At 33.9% G+C, this 18,450-nt stretch overlaps 1 protein-coding gene across 2 annotated transcripts in view; it reads right to left on the reverse strand.

Moving 5' to 3' along the window:
* Positions 1–18,450, reverse strand: part of Bckdhb (branched chain keto acid dehydrogenase E1 subunit beta) — a 190,943-nt gene that overhangs the window by 26,539 nt on the left and 145,954 nt on the right. The gene's annotated exons all lie outside the window — the stretch shown is intronic.

Genomic DNA, 18,450 nt, shown 5'->3' on the forward strand with positions numbered 1-18,450 from the left:
AAACTAAATTAGCCTAAACTCAAGACTGTGCTACCTACCAAAGTTTACCAGTTATTTTCGGTTTTGGAATCTTGAAATTATTGCACATGAATGGAACCTTCCAAGTCAACCTAGTACAACCACTTGCCTGAGGTGAGAGATATCCCTGGCAAATACTTTTACTTTTTAAAATGCTCTAACTAAGGGTTGGCAATGTAGCTAAGTAGAAGAGGGCTTGCCTAGCATGTACAAGGTGATAAGATTAGTCTGTAGATCACTTTTCTTTATAGGATGTTTTACAGACCAGTTTATTCTCTAACTTATAGTACACATAAGAATAAAAGAAACAACAATGTTCATAGCAGCACAATTCACAATAGCTAGACTGTGGAACCAACCTAGATGCCCTTCAATAGATGAATGGATAAAAAAAAAATGTGGCATTTGTACACAATGGAGTATTACTCTGCACTAAAAAAATGACAAAATCATGGAATTTGCAGGGAAATGGATGGCACTAGAGCAGATTATGCTAAGTGAAGCTAGCCAATCCCTAAAAAATAAATGCCAAATGTCTTCTTTGATATAAGGAGAGTAACTAAGAACAGAGTAGGGACGAAAAGCATGAGAAGAAGATCACCACTAAACAGGGACGAGAGGGGGGAGGGAAAGAGAGAGAGAAGGGAAATTACATGGTAAAGGAAGGAGACCTTCATTGTTATACAAAATTACATATAAGAGGAAATGAGGGGAAAGGGGAAAAAAAAACAAGAGAGAGAAATGAATTACAGTAGATGGGGTAGAGAGAGAAGATGGGAGGGGAGGGGAGGGGAGGGGAGGGGAGGGGAGGGGGGATAGTAGAGGATAGGAAAGGCAGCAAAATACAACATACACTAGTATGGCAGTAGGTAAAAAAGTGGATGTGTAACCGATGTGAATCTGCAATATGTATATAGGGTAAAAATGGGAGTTCATAATCCACTTGAATCAAATGTATGAAATATGATGTCAAGAACTTTGTAATGTTTTGAACAACTAATAATAAAAAAATTTAAAAAAATGAAGTGGCACTTTATTCTGTGCTAACTATATGGTAGTTATTGTGGTATTTATTTAGATAACTTATTCTTTACATCCTTCCAGTGAATGACTAAGAACCTCATTCTATAGAAAAAATACACAATAAGCTAAAATATAGGATACCAGTCATGTGTGGTAGTGCACACCTGTAATCCCAATAGCTCAGGAGGCTGAGGCAGGAGGATCACAAGTTCAAGGCCAGCCTCAACAATTTATCAAATACCCTGTCTTAATATAAAAAAATACAAAAAGAGCTGGGACTATGGCTTAGTGGTTAAGCACCCTAGGTTCAATCCATGGTACTCACCCCCTCAAAAATTAAGAAATATAAAATATAGGATACCACTATTTATACTCCAACTAAAACTACTAAAATTCTTTGTTATAAATATATATTTCAAATTTATAGTCTAAAAAATCAAAAATGATACTGCTAGAAAGTATGAGACAGAAATAGTGACAAAGTGCATTCTGAATAACCCCCACTATTCAAATTCAATGTCAATAATCCGTACTTTAAAAAGTAGAAAAATAGTTTTTTAATAAAGAAATATTTTAAAGCAAATAATAACAAATACATAATATAGATTTCATTTTGGAAAAATTATGAAAATTGTATATATATATTATATATATATTTTGCTTGATATATATATATCAAGCAAAATTAGTAAACAAAAAAAGTACCTATAGTTTTTTCACATTTAATCTAAATAGTACTGTTTAGCATTAGATGTATAAGATTAAACAGTATAATGTAATGATCTGAGATGATATCAATCTGACATATGTATTAGAAAACATGTTTGAATGTACTTTATGTTAAAATGAATGTTTAGTGACATCTTGCTCTATTATCATTGAGGCTTAAAGTGGTAACTAAGCAAAGTGAACAACAGAAGAATGTTTAAGCAACTCTCATGATGAAAAACTTACAGCCATTAAATAACATTCATGAACAAAATTGAGATAGGAGACAATATTCATGGCATATTAAGTTGTAAATAGCAGGCAGGGCACACTAGCACACACCTGAAATGCCAGCAGCTTAGGGAGGCTGAGGCAGGAGGATCATGAGTTCAAAGCCAGCCTTAGCAAAAGCAAGGCACTAAACAACTCAGTGAGACCCTGTCTCTAAAATACAAAAGTAGGGCTAGGGATGTGGCTTAGTGGTCGAGTCCCCTCAAGTTCAATCCCTGGTACCCCCCAACACAAAAAAAAGTTGTAAAAAGCAGGAAACAAAACACACATAATCACACAAGGCATAATCCCAAATTCATAAAAAAAAAAAACAATACAAATAAGCACTTAAGTAGAAGGAAATAGCATTGCTTTGTGAACATTCAGCATAGGCATTTCTGGTGATACAATTGGCTAATCTTATTCTAATAATTAATTTGTATATTAGTTTTATTATTATACTGTCATAGTTTTTTAATGTTTAGTTTTTAGTTGTAGTTGGACACAATATCTTTATTTTATTTATTTATTTTCATGTGGTGGTGAGGATCGAACCCAGAGCCTTGCACGTGCTAGACAAGTGCTCTGCCACTGAGCCATAACCCAAGCCCTAGACTGTCAAAGTTTTTAATAGTATTTCTAAATTTGAAATTGTATTCACTGTGTCAAGTAATCCAAATACATATAGACACAACTTCTTAATGAGATTTCTAAAGCTACAGCAATTTTTTTCTCTTTATATCGTTTATATACTAGGTTAAAAAAAGACTCTTTTTCATTATGAAATGTGTACTTCATATTCTATTGAAAAGAATGAGACAATGAGACCTAACAAGTCAGTCTAGATATTTACATCACATTCTATAAAACATAAAATATGTTTAATGTGAATACAAATAGTTGGCAAATTTTCTAAAATATTTAGATAAATTTTGTAATTCTATTAACTTTTCAGTAATGATCTTGATATTTTTGACTAGACGATTTTTATAAACAATTAATGGACACATCTGAAGACTTCTTAAAGTTTCAGTTTATTGAAAATTTAAGAAAGACTCTTTAATGGGCGATGTGTGCCAAAAAATATAATAGAAAATCATCAACACTATATATATATCATTGGATATGGACAGAAGGGATTGAGCAGCTTAAAATTGGGTAAGTCCAAACTTACAATAAGAAGAAAAAGAAAATAATGTAGGCCACTTATTACATTCCTATTATTTGGCAATGTACTGGGCACTTTTCATACTCCATCTTATTGAAGTGTTTTATGTTAGGTGGGATCATCTCCATTTTACAGATAAGGAAATTGAGATGTAGACAAAAATAACTCATGAAAACACTGCTATTAAGTAGTGGTTTCTAACCCTGGTTGTTTTGATTAAATAAGGCCATTTTCTCCAATGTTGTTATGTCTTGTGGGGAAGAAGAGTTTGAGGTGAAGACTAGTTGAAAGACTAAGGAGCAAATCTCAGACAAAGCTGCAGTTATATAAATGACAAGCTAGAAGATTGTATCTTGATCCGCTTCAAGCATAGAAAAGTGGTTTCAGTGATCCCCTTGGGCTGGAACTTAGCCTGATGAATACTCTCAAAATTGAGGAATGGATTGAAGTTTACTGGCACCAATTACTTGCTAACAATTAGCAGTTAGCCTAAAGTTAGCAGTGCCCAGGACAATCAAGTGTACATGAAGCCACTCCCAGGAGGAAGTTAAGGTCAGGATGAAGGGGAAGAGAGCGCTTGGAGCTGATGTCATCCCTTAGCCCTGTGACTCCATGGAAAGAGCTAGACGTCCACATTTCAGCATATTATCTTATTGCGTGGCTTATCTGTTTCCACAAGTTTCTGTATCATTTGCTGTTAATGAAATTAAATTCTTTATCTGTGTTTGATGATGTCTTTCTATTAATACATATCCTGTTGCAAAGGTATTAAATACTTATTCCTATAAGTGGCTGGATTATCTATTTATATGCTTACTTCTCTGCATTCATCAAGTCTCAAGAGAAAATTCTACATTCTTTATGAGCCTTCTGAGTTGATATTTTTTAGTTAACTCAGACACCCTATCTTTATGTTTGGACTGTGCAGTTTACATATCCCATGGCACTGTATCTCAGTTGTCATGTGGTTCATTGAAAAATGTCTCTCCCCATTCAACTGACCTTTTTTGATCTTATAGTTCTTTAAGCCCCAGCGTATACCAGATGTGACTCCTTAAAGAAATCTGCTATTCATGTTTTTTTTTTAACACTTAAGGCACATATTGTTTGAACACCTATAATTTAACATGGAATTAAATACCTAATGTCAAAGGTAACACAGGATGAAAGCATTTTCATAAACAGAACAATGGTGCAAAGAAATAAAAACAGTAATATTTACTAAGCACTGTATGCCAGGTATTCTACTAGCTTTACATGTGTTAATTCACTTAATCTTTACAATAACATTATACACGAAGTACTACTACTTTTCAATTTTCTAGATGAGAAAACTGAAGCAAAGGAAGATTAAATAACTATCCAAGGTCACACATCTTTTGAAATCAGGCAAATCAGCTCTAGAGTCATTGGTCTTAATGACTTATCAGTCAAAGTGCCCTCTGCATTGATGATTATTATATCCTTCTTTATTTAATCCCTGAGAGCAGTTCAATATGGTAAGAGGAACAAACAAGGTGGATAAGTCAAGTTGAACCAACTTGACTTTGGTGTCATGCCTCTTCAAGTGACTTGCAGAACAAGAGGTATTTTGTCACAGAAACGAATGATGCTCATATTTTTATTATCTCCATTTAGCCTGCTCCTTTTGCTTCAATGTGTAGCGAAATTTGTCTCTCATCCAGTTCTTCCTCTTTGGGTTATAGGTAATTCGGGTATTTTATTCATTTCTATAACATTTTAGAATCAACTTGTTAAGTTTCAAGAAAATATCTCCTTGGATTTTAACTCACTCTAGAGAGCAATTAGATAACAACTTTTTATTGTAATGAATCTCCCGATCTATAAGCATAGTCTTTTAAAAAGCCTCTTAAAATTGTTTTTAAGTCTTTTTCATTTGTCTTTTCATTTTTCCATAAAAGTCTCAGATGACATTTTAAAGATTATTCTTTGATACTTCTTTATGCTATAACTACTATAGATATTTTCTAATGTTCTTAAAAATCATATTTTTAGTGTGCATAGCAACACTGTTAAACTCTTTAATATTAATTAAGCTGTATATGGATGAAGTAGGATTTTCTACATAGAAAATCAATTTTTTTCCTGTCAATAAATTACTATTTTATTTCTTTTTGCCTAAATGTTCAATTATTTTTCTTATATTACCGTGATGGCTAAGACTTCTAGTACAACAATAAATATAATTAATTACAGTGAGTTTCCAGGTTTCTGTTTTTAAAGCTAAGTCTTCTAACATTTTACTATTAAATGTAATTTTTATTTTAGGTTTCTGAGTAAAAAAGTTGCTAATTTTCTAAGAATGTGTGTGGGGGGGAGGGGGAATCATTTCTTTCTTTAAATTTCTAAAATAAGAGAGGTAAAGTAGAGAAAATAGACCCAAGGAACTTGAATTAAAATTGTACATAGCATTACTTCATCACATCTTTAATTAACTTCCTTTCCATTCAAAGTTTCACACTATAAAAGTGTTGTTACCTTAAAAAGTCATTCAGAATCTTAGATGAAGAAAATTACTACATACTATACTTTCTAAAATACCATAAGGGATTTGCAATATAAAACTTGTATTTTCTGAAACCTCCTAAAATGTACTCAACATTTTCAGACAATAGCTGTCTTTAAAAGAAATGACATCTGTTTATCTTTAAAACTAAGATAAACTTAATCAGTGGTCACATTGTACTGCCAAAGTACAACCAAGCAACTTAATGAACAATGCTACCACTGCAGGGAATTTCGAAGTCATCTATCAAGCCCCTAGAATGATACTTAAGTGGCTTATAAAATAATTATTTTTAAGGGCATGTGAGAAAAACAGTAAATGTCTAGAAGAAGCCTATAAGTAAGGGAAACATGATTTTAAAAGACACACAGGGAGAAAAAGATCTTTAATAGGCAGGATTGAGGTAGAATAGTAAAGGAAGAATATATGAATCTCAAAGGCATTCACAGATGGTGTAAAACTGCATCCAGTTTTTCTTAAGCTGTTAAGAGGCTATGTCCAATTTTCTCACTCTGAAATTTGAGAACTTCCTGCATCCTCTTGCATCAGTGGTTTATACTGAAAATAAGATGAGCTGATTTCTCCAAAATGCTGTTTCACTGCATAATAATTGCTGTTGCATTAATATATATTCATGAGTATTCTGTGCATCCTAATCTTGCACCAAAGATGGTTTAGTAATAAATAATTTTAAGCAATAATACTGGCACAATTAAAAAAAAACTTCACATAATGATCGCAACCCATATATTTTTTTTTTTTGTAAAAAAAAAAAGGCACAAAATCTGTGACAATTATGGAGTGAGATGCTGGTATCAACTCAGGCGAATAATCTAACCTAAGAACCATTATTTCTATACTTTGTTCCTGCTAAAATAAGCTCAATTAATTTAAAAAATATAAAAAATGGTATAATAACAAGAAGGTTGGGGCAGGAGGAAGTTAAAAATAAAGCTGAAAGTAAAAGAGACTTCAAGGTAAGGGACTGTCCATCTTCTTCCAGGGATATAGGGATCCATGCTGTGTAACAATAACAAGGTTCTCTCCCAAGGCCTCAAGCTACAGGTTCTGCCTGCCCAGGAAACAACGCCCATGTGGCCTCTAGGATTGCAAGTTAGCAGTCCCGAAATATTTCAGTGCAGCCTAATAAAGTCAAATACAATTTCCCTAAAGGTTTCCTGGAAAACTCAACTCCATTCACAATTGGTTCAAATAAAATAATCACTAACTAGCACCACTAAAAACCAGGCCCATAGCAATCAGAGCAATCAGTTAGTGACAAGGAATGACTTGGCACAGAACAGCTGGGCTGTCTTGATGATATTACTTTTAACTCACACAACTGAGCAACAAAATCAAAAACATATATCCCTTCCCCAAGTATCTATATTGTTGCAATAACTTATCTGTCTAGAAGATTTCTGTTCATATTTCTTCATAATAAGATAAAAAACTTAAGTTAGTATAGACTTAATTTGTCACCCCACTTTTATATTAATGTTGAATTTTAAATTATTTTCCACTCCTCCAGCACACAGTAAAAGGAGAACCAAAAGGATATTAAAATATTGAAAAAAAATATCTTGAGGTACATTTTTATTTTTTTTTTCAGCCAAGAATCTGATCATCTTAATGTTGAAACATATAAGTTGAAGAGCAAATAAATCAAAATCGAAACCTTCACACTCAGAACTCAAAGCATACAACCACACAGTCAGTCATCTATGTTGTCTGTGAAGAACTGTACCCTAAGAGGAGATTGCTTGCCAAACTTCTCCTATCGATAATTAGGAAGTTTACTGGTATTTGAAAATTTGGGTTATGTACAAACTCTTAAAACTATGTAGTTTGAAATCTTCTAGTTTTTGAAGAAAAACAATAGTACAAAAATAGTGATATAAATAAGGCCTACTTGGTTAAAAAAAATAAAGACTGGCTAAAACTGATGACAAATCAACTGTTACATAATTTGATAATTCTCTAATGCTTGCAAAATTACCTTGCTGCTTAAATAAATTTAAAAAGGATTATTCCGTTAAAGATTGTATAAAATATTTGCTTTTCTATCAATATAACACATCAGTCAAATATGAAAACAGAATGAAAGCCATTGTAATCCTAAGACTGTTCCAGTGTTCCAATCACAAACATGCCTACAAATATTTAATAGAAATGTTTTTCAGTTTTTACTAAACACACAATATCTTTTATTTCTATCAGAGGAAATTCAAGTACATGGAATCAGATGGGCAAGGTTTAATCTGCTACCTATGAGCAGTATGATTTTGGTCAAGTTGTTGGCACATTCTGTACTCAACTGCTTCATCTGTAAAGTGGAGATGACTGTGGTTCCTATTCTGAAGTATTATTTGTAGTTCAATGATGTCTGGCAGAGTATAAGCTAAATAAATACTAGGTACATGTCCTGTATTGAATTTTAACTTTTGATGTTTTCCATTTTCTTTAAATAAAATATTAATGAATCAATAACAAATGGCTAAAAAGAACTAAAGAATAAAAGCTCTTAGGAACATAATGTATCTCCTTCAAATTAATTCCCCAATTTGGAGTTCAAAGGCCCCATATTACCTATAACTGAGTGCCTTGACTATTCAACCTTAAGATTTTCAGGAAAAAAAAAAAAAACCTGAACATTCTTGAAACACTTCTTCTGGGACAGGCTGTTCCTATATAAAGCATGCTTAGAGATGTACCTAAGTGGACTTTTGAGGCTTTTAATAAAAAGCAATGTCAAAATGAAGATTAAAGCTCTAAGGAGCTAATATTTCTACATGATAATGAAAAAATTGGTTTGTGGCACTATCTTTGGAACTGATATAGTTTCCAAACAAAAACAAACATTGGTGATGGGCACTGGGACTGCCTTATCTGATGACATGAACATTTAAATAAAATCCAACTAGTATCATTGATTATTATAAGTGTATTTAAAATGGACAAAAATCAGAAAAAAAAAGAACTCACTTTCCTAAGTAAGTACATGGATTTTTGAGTAGTTTCTATTTCTGTGGGGTCTTTCTTTAAGAAAAGACATTCTTTCCTAAGCAGGTTTAAATTTTCTAGGCAGAAAGACCCCTCCTGGTGCTTCAGCAGATTCTTGTGTCTTCCCACGTATAGGCTGGTATGGGCACACTAATGGGTGTGAGAAGAAGTTGCAAGAGAATCAGGAGAGATCTGAGATCAGGGCAGAAGATAAGGGCCTGTTAGGTTAGACATTCTCTAAGATTCTTCTTCTTAATTATTATTATTATTCATTTTCAATTTCTGTGTTCTACCCTGATTTTTAGTTTCTTTTGTCTATCACCTATTTTTCCCATACTTATTCAGTTACAATTCATTAGTGGATTTCACCAGTTTTGAAAATAATTCCTTTTTCTATCTAGTCTACTGTATTTCTTATTGCAATAGCACTACTGAAATACTGGGGGATATTGACATAAGATTATGTAAATCCACTTGAGACCATATGATATAAAAGAATTACCCTTTGATTTCAAGTAATACCATGTGAAGACTTTTCCCTGTATGACTTTATTTTACTTTCTACTTTTAATAAAATAAAGTCCTGTCTGCATTTCTCCCTGTGCACAATGGAAATTCTGCTGCTGCTTCTTTTATTTTTAAGCATCATTATTTCATTTCAGCTCACACTGACATTTGCGAATCTCAAACACAAACAGTGCAGCTGACCCACAGATCCAAACTTTCCAATGAATGCTGTTTCTCTCCATATGTTCATACTGCAATATTTATTTCACAGCATAGCTCATACTTCGTTTCATTCCAGAGTTTTGTTTCAGCAAAACTTCATATATTATTTTCCCTTTTCCCTCAACAATGTAACCGAACAAACCAACAAATCCAAAATATAGCTAAAGGTTAAAAACAAGTAAAGAACAATTAATTAGAGAGCACTGGTTATTGTTCCCAAGGCCTGAACTACCAGAAAGTTCAAGTTACATTGGTGTACAATGACAAATAACAAACAAATACTGAGTTAGTTTTATTAGAAAACACTTGTATCACACATTTGATAACATGGACTTTGCTAGGAAAGGCAGAATTTCAAATACCTAGTCCTCAAACATGTCTCACTTATGATTACTAAACATTTTGCAAAATAAAAAAGGTGTGTAATAAGCTTTAAACATTCTCAAGATTTGTTTCAAAAATAATTTGGTATAATAGTTTTAGTTATATAATTAATGCAAAATGTATTTAAAAATATGCAGAGGGGCTGGGGCTGGGGCTCAGCGGTCTAGTGCTCACCTAGCACATGTAAGTCCCTGGGTTCGATCCTCAGCACCACATAAAACCAAATAAAAAATAAAGGTACTGACGATTACAAATATTTTTTAAAAATAAAAAATATATATTTTTCAGCAGATATTTTTCAACATGAGCTTCATATTCATATTTCTGGAATGGACCATTAACTCACTATTAATTTACTTATTATAAATACATAATTATAAGCTGACTCAGGCTGCAAATTAATATCTACAAAAGTGTACTCTAGCCAAATATGGTGGCATACACCTGTAATCTCAGCAACTCAGGAGGGTGAGGCAGAAGGATTGCAAGTTCAAGGCCTACCTCAGCAATTTAGGAAGGCCGTAACTAACTTAGTGAGACCCTGTCTCAAAATAAAAAGATATTAAAAAAGGACTGGGGATGTAGCTCAATGGTTAAGCAACTCTGGGTTCAATTCCTGGTACAAAAAAAATATTCTATTTTACCTTTACTTTTCACTATATTTACATTTGCTTGAAGATTCTTTGCATTCTACAAACAGAAAAATTCTTTCTTAACGTATTCTACTCATTGAATACAAAAGGAACACCAGTCAAATAAAAAAAGGTGAAATTTTCATTTTACTCATATATCATCAAAAACAGTTGCACATAACTGACATTTTTTATGAAAAATTTAAGAATTCTGCTTCCCAGAAGAAAACAAGTTAAAATCTATTTTTCAGAATATCCTTTCCTTCTAAGAATGAACATTTAATTATAGAAATGCCGTTCATGTCATTGCAGAGGGGGGCAACTTTCATCTTACAGAAAAGCAAAAAATTTCTCTTAATAAATTTACTTGTTTTTGTATCTATCTTCTGCCTAACATAAATGGATTTCACTGTAAAAATCGAGAAAATGGGTTTTAAGAATACTAAACTTGAAAAAAGTTATGTTTTAGATTAAGTACACAGAAAAGAGGAAACAGCATCATTACCAGGAAGCTCTGAGTAACACCCCACAGATGAGATCCAGTTTCTCTTGATTCCCTAAAATTCTTATGTTGAAACCTAATCCCCAAAGTGAGGGTTGAAGAGGGGAAGCCTTTTAGAGTGATTAGTTCAGGAAGGCAGGGCCCTCGTGTATGGTGTTATGGTTTGGATATAAGGTAGCCCCCAACAGTACCTACAGGAAAATTCAGAGGTTAGATGATGAGATTATAGGATCTGTGACCTAACTCGTCCAACCTAGCTTGAATGCTGCTATGAATGGAGCAACCATGGACTAAATCTCCAGAAAACCATGAGCCAAAATAAACATTTCCTTCTCTAAAGTTGTGCTTGCAGGGGGTCCCAGCAACACAAAGCTGACTAACACATATGGGATTAGTGCCCTCATTAAAGAGAGCCCTGTGAACTTCCTGTTTCCACCATGGGGGGTTACAGCAAGAAGATGATGGTCTGTGAACCAGGAAGCTGACCCTCAGCAGACACCAAATCGGTCAGTGCCATGATCTTGAACTTCGCAGCCTCCTGAACTGCGATTAAAAAATCAAACCAAAACAAAAACCACTTCTGTGTTCGCTATTTATAAGCCACTCCATTTTATGCCTCTGATACAGAATATCCCAAGTCTCATGGTACAGAGGTGGGGCTTTTTAGGGCTCTGACTTCATCAGCGGCTTGAATCTATTTGATGGATATCTGAATGGAGTGATATTTGAATGGAGTGCTGGGAGGTGGGACCTAATTGGAGGAAGTAGGTCACAGGGGCCATGCCTTGGGTTTATCTTCTCCAAAGGCCCTTTCTCCCTGCTCCCCACTCTACCCACTCCTTCTCAGCTGCCATGAACTGAACAACTTTCCTCTACCTCTACCACACCTTTCCACCACGATGTTTCTGCCCTGGAGCCAGCCAACCATGAACTGTTTCCTTTTATCCAAAATAAATCTTTCCTCCTCTAAATTGTTCTTCTCAGGTATTTTGGTCAGAGTGATCAAAAGATGACTAACAAACCCATCTATTTTATTTTGTTACAGTCAACAGCACAGACTGACATTACTTTATATCTCATTTGCTGGAATTAGTTATTGCTGTTTTCATGACACATTAAAAAAGAGTCCAGGAGGGGACGGGGCGTGGGGATAGGAAGGACAGTGCAATGAATCAGACGTTATTACCCTATGTACACATATAACTATATGACCAGTGGGATTCTATATCACATACAACCAGAAGAATGAGAAATTATATTCCATTATATATGATGTATCAAAGTGCATTCTACTGTCCTACATAACTAATTAAAACAAATAATTATTTTTAAAAATTTGATTAAGAAAAAGTCAAGGGAGCAAAGGGCTTTGGTGACACAAGTGGTGCAGCCTCTGGTTCTTTTGCTTTATTGGCTACTTTGCTTATCTAGCCTTGGGCACATTAACAATGGCCTCTACCCACCAGCCTCAATTTCCTAGTCTTATAAAAACATACCTAATAGGTAATTTGCTAAGATAGTGATGACTGAAGAGCCTGTGTAAATTTCCCAGTAGAGCAACAATCTACATGTGCTTGAGCACTACCTCACTCCGCCTCCACCCTACCGCCTGACCATCTCTGGTATAGCACTCAGGCAGAGGAACGTCCACACAAAGTATTCATAGTATTTCCTTGTATCAATTCTAACTCCCAACACTGTCATTTTTTGTTTTTCCTTTCCTTTTCCTGATCATTGTTGCTAGGGAAGTATCAATTTTAATAATCTAAGAATCAATTTTCTTCAATTTTGTGAAATTTCTGTTGTCTCCATTGTACTGATGCCCACTCTTCTTCTTCTTCTTCTTCTTCTTCTTCTTCTTCTTCTTATTATTATTATTATTATTATTATTTCCTTTCTTATGACAGATATACTTTGCTCTTCTTTTCCTACATTAAGACAGAAATTTTGATCACTGTTTTAAGCCTTTTTTCTTTTTACTAATATGAGTATTTTATAGTTAGGCATATTCCTCTAATTACTGCTTTAGCTGTTTCTACATATTTTATGTTGTGTTTTCATGACCATTCAATTTATAATATTTAATAACTATGTTTTGTGATTTCTTCTATGAGCTATCATCGTTTAAAGGTATGCTTTTAATTTTGGGATGTGTGAATATTTCCTAGCCGATTTTTATTAATGTAATTTCATTTGAGTGACACAGCATACTAACACAAGATTTCAAATTTAAATTTGGATAAAATTTAAGTTTTATCAAAATGTTAATGACCTCACATATAACTGAGAATTTTGTGTGTATCTGAAAAGAATGCATGTTCTGCAGTTTTATGTAGTAGAGCTGAATTGCCATCCGGTCCCACTTTCTTTTAGCAAAAAGAGCTCCCTTCCAGTATTTTTTGAGTGCAGATCTAATAGCAGGGTATTTTCTCTCTCTCTCTCTCTCTCCCCCCACCACCCCCTTGCTGCTGCTTATATGAAAATTGCTTACTCTTTCTACATTTTTTATTGTCTCTGGCTTTCTACTTTTCCAGTCTTTTAAAAGAAGTGGTTCTATTGCCTCTGACCTCCATTGTTCTGAAGAGACGGAAGCCATCACTTGTAGTTCTGCTGCCTGCATAAAGTTCATATCACAGTGTAGCTTTGATTTTATATCTTCGTCTTTCCTACCTCTCCTGTCACATCAATTACAACTTGACACTGGCAACCATATCAGTATAGTGTAATTGGAACCAACCTCTCTCTTCAGCATTTATTTAAATTTGAAAGAGATGAAAAGCCAGTGTGGAATAATTAAAAAGAAAAAGTTAATTGTATATTGATATTTTTTCTTCAGTGAATGCTGGGCTAAGGGTTAAAATTATAGAAAAATTTACATAGAATATCATCAACTGCAACATTTATCTATTAAACTAAAAGTGAAGTGATTTTTCATAGTTCATTTTGATAGAATCAGCTATATTCATAGTACAAGGTCTAGTGTTATTTGAAATACAGTATTATGAAAGACATGAAAAGTAACACTACACCATATGCAACTTAAGACACTTATCTAGGGCATTTTTGTCTTACCTAGATCAATTTCACATTTTTATATGCTCTATAAAAATATTCTGAAGCTATGGTCAGAAGTATTTGTCTCTTGACTCATGTTTAATTTTTTTTTTAATCACAATTATTGGCAGGGGAAGTACCTCAGTGCTAGAGCACTTGCTTAGAATGTGCAAAGGGCTGGATTCAATCCCCTGCCCTGAGGGGGGGGGGAACACAGTTACATTCATTCAAGGAATAAGAACAGATTTATTGCATTTGTTCTCTGTGTGAGATTTATTTATATACACAGATATGTTCTGACCCTTAAAACAGGACACTTAACCACTATGCTCTCTATAACTCTACCCCTACCATAAGCTTCCCAGTGGTGTGCTACTTCAGCCACTCCATACATAAACAAAGATGAGGCAATGAAACTCATTCCCTTAAGCCCCAGAGTAATTTGTGAAAAGTCCAGACAATTTCACATGTATCTAAGGGGGGAAAAAGTAAAATTAAAATAACTTGTAATATAATAAAAGTTGGTTTAAAAACCTTAAGATAAAGTACAGTCTGTGTAACACAGTACTTTTGGGAGGCTCTGCCTTGGGTGAGTGGAGCTGTAGCAGTTATTTTATGAAGTGAAGATCACTTGGGGGAGGGGCACCTGTGCAGCATGCAGACCCCATAATGTTCCTATCTTATAAAAGCAGTGTTTTCTTTTGCCTTATTTAAAATACATATTTAAAGTGTACTTAACACTATATTTATTTGTTCCTAAGTTACTATTTTCCCTGAGATCTTAATCTTGCCAACTGGGTTTTTCTCATCAAGGCGTTTTTTAATTTTTATTTATTTATTTTTATTTTTTTAAAGATAGAGTGAGAGAGGGGGGGGGGAGAGAGAGAGAGAGAGAGAGAGGGAGAGAGAGAGAGAGAGAGGAGAGAGAATTTTAATATTTATTTTTTAGTTATCGGCGGTCACAACATCTTTGTTTGTATGTGGTGCTGAGGATCAAACCCGGGCCGCACGCATGCAGGCGAGCGCGCTAACACTTGAGCCACATCCCCAGCCCAAGGCGTTTTTTAGAAACATAAATAACTTATCATAGAATAATTTCAGGCCCTTAATAATATGATTTAATAAAATTCAATGAAGTAAACATGACTGAAATGGTTAATGATTCTCCCCAGACCCTTAACTTTCTATTAGAGAATGATGTAATTTAGCAATTATTTTTAAAAACCAAACATAAAAATGGAAAGTTGCTACTAATAGAAAGGGTCATAGGACTGGGGATATAGCTCAGCTGGTACAGTGCTTGCTTGCAAGCACAAGGCCCTGGGTTAAATCCCCAACACCACATCAAAAAAAAAAAAAAAAAACCCACAAAACTCAGAAAGGGTCATGGTTTTACTAACTGATTGAAAAGCAGCTAAAAAGTAAAAGGCATATTAAGTCATATGATTATATTTTTATCTTCATTTTGTGCACAATACTAACCACTGAACACCTAATTCAAAAGAAAAATGTATTTTACTTTAATTACATTTAGAAATTGTTGATGTTCTGAAACTACTAAGAATTACTTAATTTCAACATAACAAATGGCAAGTCATTCAATGGTTTCCAAGTCATTCGTCACCAACTAAAAATACATGACACACATGAACAAGAAGCAGCAACCACTAGCAATAACACTTAAATTCTTTGACACAGAATTAAAAAATAATAATAATAATTGGTGAGACAGGAACAGCATTTGAATTCTTAATTTTTTTAAAGTTCTTGGACATTAAGAGACTTAAATTTGATTTATAGATACTTTTATCCAATCCTAACTCCATTATCACAAATTCTTTACTTAAAATTTAATGGCACAATGTAGTGAGTAACATATTCTACATAGCATAGGTAGGTGAGTATACATACAAACTTACATGGAATAGTCCCAGTTTTATGCCAGCTGTCTCATTTCAGAAAATAAAAAATGGTCATCACTATTCACTATCAGTTCAGGTCCTCTCAGTGTCTATGACAAGCTTCCTGTTCAAGCAATAGAATTTAGGAGCTTGGTGGAAATGGAAATATTTTTAACTACTGGACCAAAAGAGGTGTGTTCAATTTCAGTTCATCTCTCCTTAGAGTGAATTGGAAGCTGAAATAATACTGTCACTTACCGTATATTTCCAAAGGTTTCTTCTTTAGATAAATGTACCACAATATAGATGTGAGCTCTTTTTGACATACAGATGACTAAAGGCTCATGAAAAACAATGCAAATACAATTACATCACACTTAATATGCTTGATTTGTATTTATCACACAAAAATATGAATATAGAAGATCATATGCCACTTACTTCTAGGATGCCAGAAAGTAATCTTTTACTAATGAAAACCTTCATTAATAACAAAGAACTTTAGGTTTCATCTATGAAGCACTTATCAATTTTAAAATCCTACAGATGGTAGAGAGACTTCTGGTTGCATGGGTGGAAGCAAAAGACTTTAGACAAACTAGCAATCACTTAATCAGCCCAGTTATCCTCTCCCACTAATTCAAGGGAAGCACACATGTACACACACTGAATTCTGTCTTCTCAGTTTGTCCCTGAGGAAAAATAAATTAATTAACAGACAATAGAGAGCTAAGTCTTAATTATAAAAAAAGCTTTTTAATAGAGGTAGCACAATCATGATGTTACAGATACTGTTGTTTTCAATAATTTACTAATGTTTCCTATTAATGAACAAATATTTTGTCCCAATTTCAAGTCATAAGAAGTAAAAAAAAGTCATACAAAATGAATTTATAAGTACTTAGCATATATTTCTTCATATAGCATAAAGAACATTTCAAAATGAGACCTTTCCCCCACTTTTCTTTTATTGAGGATATCTGTTCCAAAGGAAAAAAAGTTAACATTTAGCTTAGTCATAGGAGAAATTATTTTAAAATGCTTTATGGATCCCTATCTAATTTTCCCCTTATTTCCAATTTTAAGAATGTCTTTTTAATTATGTATTGAACTAACCCCTACCTCCTGCCAATTTTAATTTTAGTGAATTGACCTATAAAAGTATCAGTAAGCCTACTGTTAACTATGACAACCTTGGAGGAAATTAATAGCATCAGCATGTCTTATGTCCCATGTTTCATGTCAAACCCATTCAATTGCACCATTTTGAAAACCATCAGTTAAAAAGTTAATTCATATATTTTTTTAGGATGAAAAGGCAATGTAGGAAGAACAACCTCCCTTGCTACACACACACACACACACACACACACACACACACATCCACACCACTCATATAATAAAAGACTGAGTTTAAGATCAGTTTTCAAAAGTATTACAAATGTTCAGAACTTTCAAAAAATAAGGATTATCTTTGGTCAACTACTAGGGGGAAGATTTTCCTGTAAACAAACTCAACCCTTAACTTGTAACCACTATCACAAAGCACTTCTAGTTCTTGCTTGCCAGGATTGAGAGAGATTTCGTAAGTGCAAACTACCCCAAATTATGCTTATTCTCTCCATGGTAAGAGTAGAATTACCGTTTTCCTGCGAAGATCCACATGTTTGCTGAGGCTAGCAAGGAGACAACTGCCAGGAAGGGAAAGGGAAAGAAGGGTTCAGGGGGCAAGAAGGCGGGCAGAGGAAAGAAATGAGAAAGCATCACAGTTCACTGGGTGGCAAAAGGTATCTGAAATTAGTTCATGTCTCATTGTTGAACATAGGTTAGTCAGTGTCCTATTTCTGTAAAGCAGGTTACTCTTGCGGCAATGAATAAATAATTTACTAAGTAAATTACTAGCTGACCATACAACTCAACTTTTCATCACATTAGAAGACTGCTTTATCAACATTTATGCAGTACTTCACTATTTTAATGTGCCTGAACTGTTTCTGGAACTGCCATATAAAGCTGGTTTTAATAAGATGTATAGGATTATATGACGTTGGAATATGATTCACAAAATATATTCAAGTTGGTCTGCTATGCACATGTAGGTAGAAATCAGTGTATAGCATACATTTAGTGTAAGGTAATGCCATGCTTCCATTTCTTTAACTGCTAATATAGAGTTAACTACTGATATTAGAAATGAAGTCTAGCAGAATAAAGGAGAGAAATGGTGACAGCATATTCACAAGTACTAGCCATCTCGGGGGGAAAACTTGAGATAACCTCTGACTGATTCTCTAAGCTCAACAATACAGACACCTGAGTGCTTTATACTATCACTATTTGAAGCTGGGATTTTAAAATTGATCTGAAAAAGAAAATGCAGAACTATAGCTATTAAGAGAGCAAACTAATTTCATCAAAAGACAGAAAATAATCAGGGCTTTTAAAAAAATAATGGCATGACTACAATTGCGGATGACACAAATGTGGATTTTGAAGTGTTAGTCACCCAAAGCATACTTTAGAACATAAAT

This window comes from Ictidomys tridecemlineatus, chromosome 8 (genome assembly GCF_052094955.1).
Source record: "Ictidomys tridecemlineatus isolate mIctTri1 chromosome 8, mIctTri1.hap1, whole genome shotgun sequence".
In the NCBI taxonomy this organism is placed as follows: Eukaryota; Metazoa; Chordata; class Mammalia; order Rodentia; family Sciuridae; genus Ictidomys; species Ictidomys tridecemlineatus.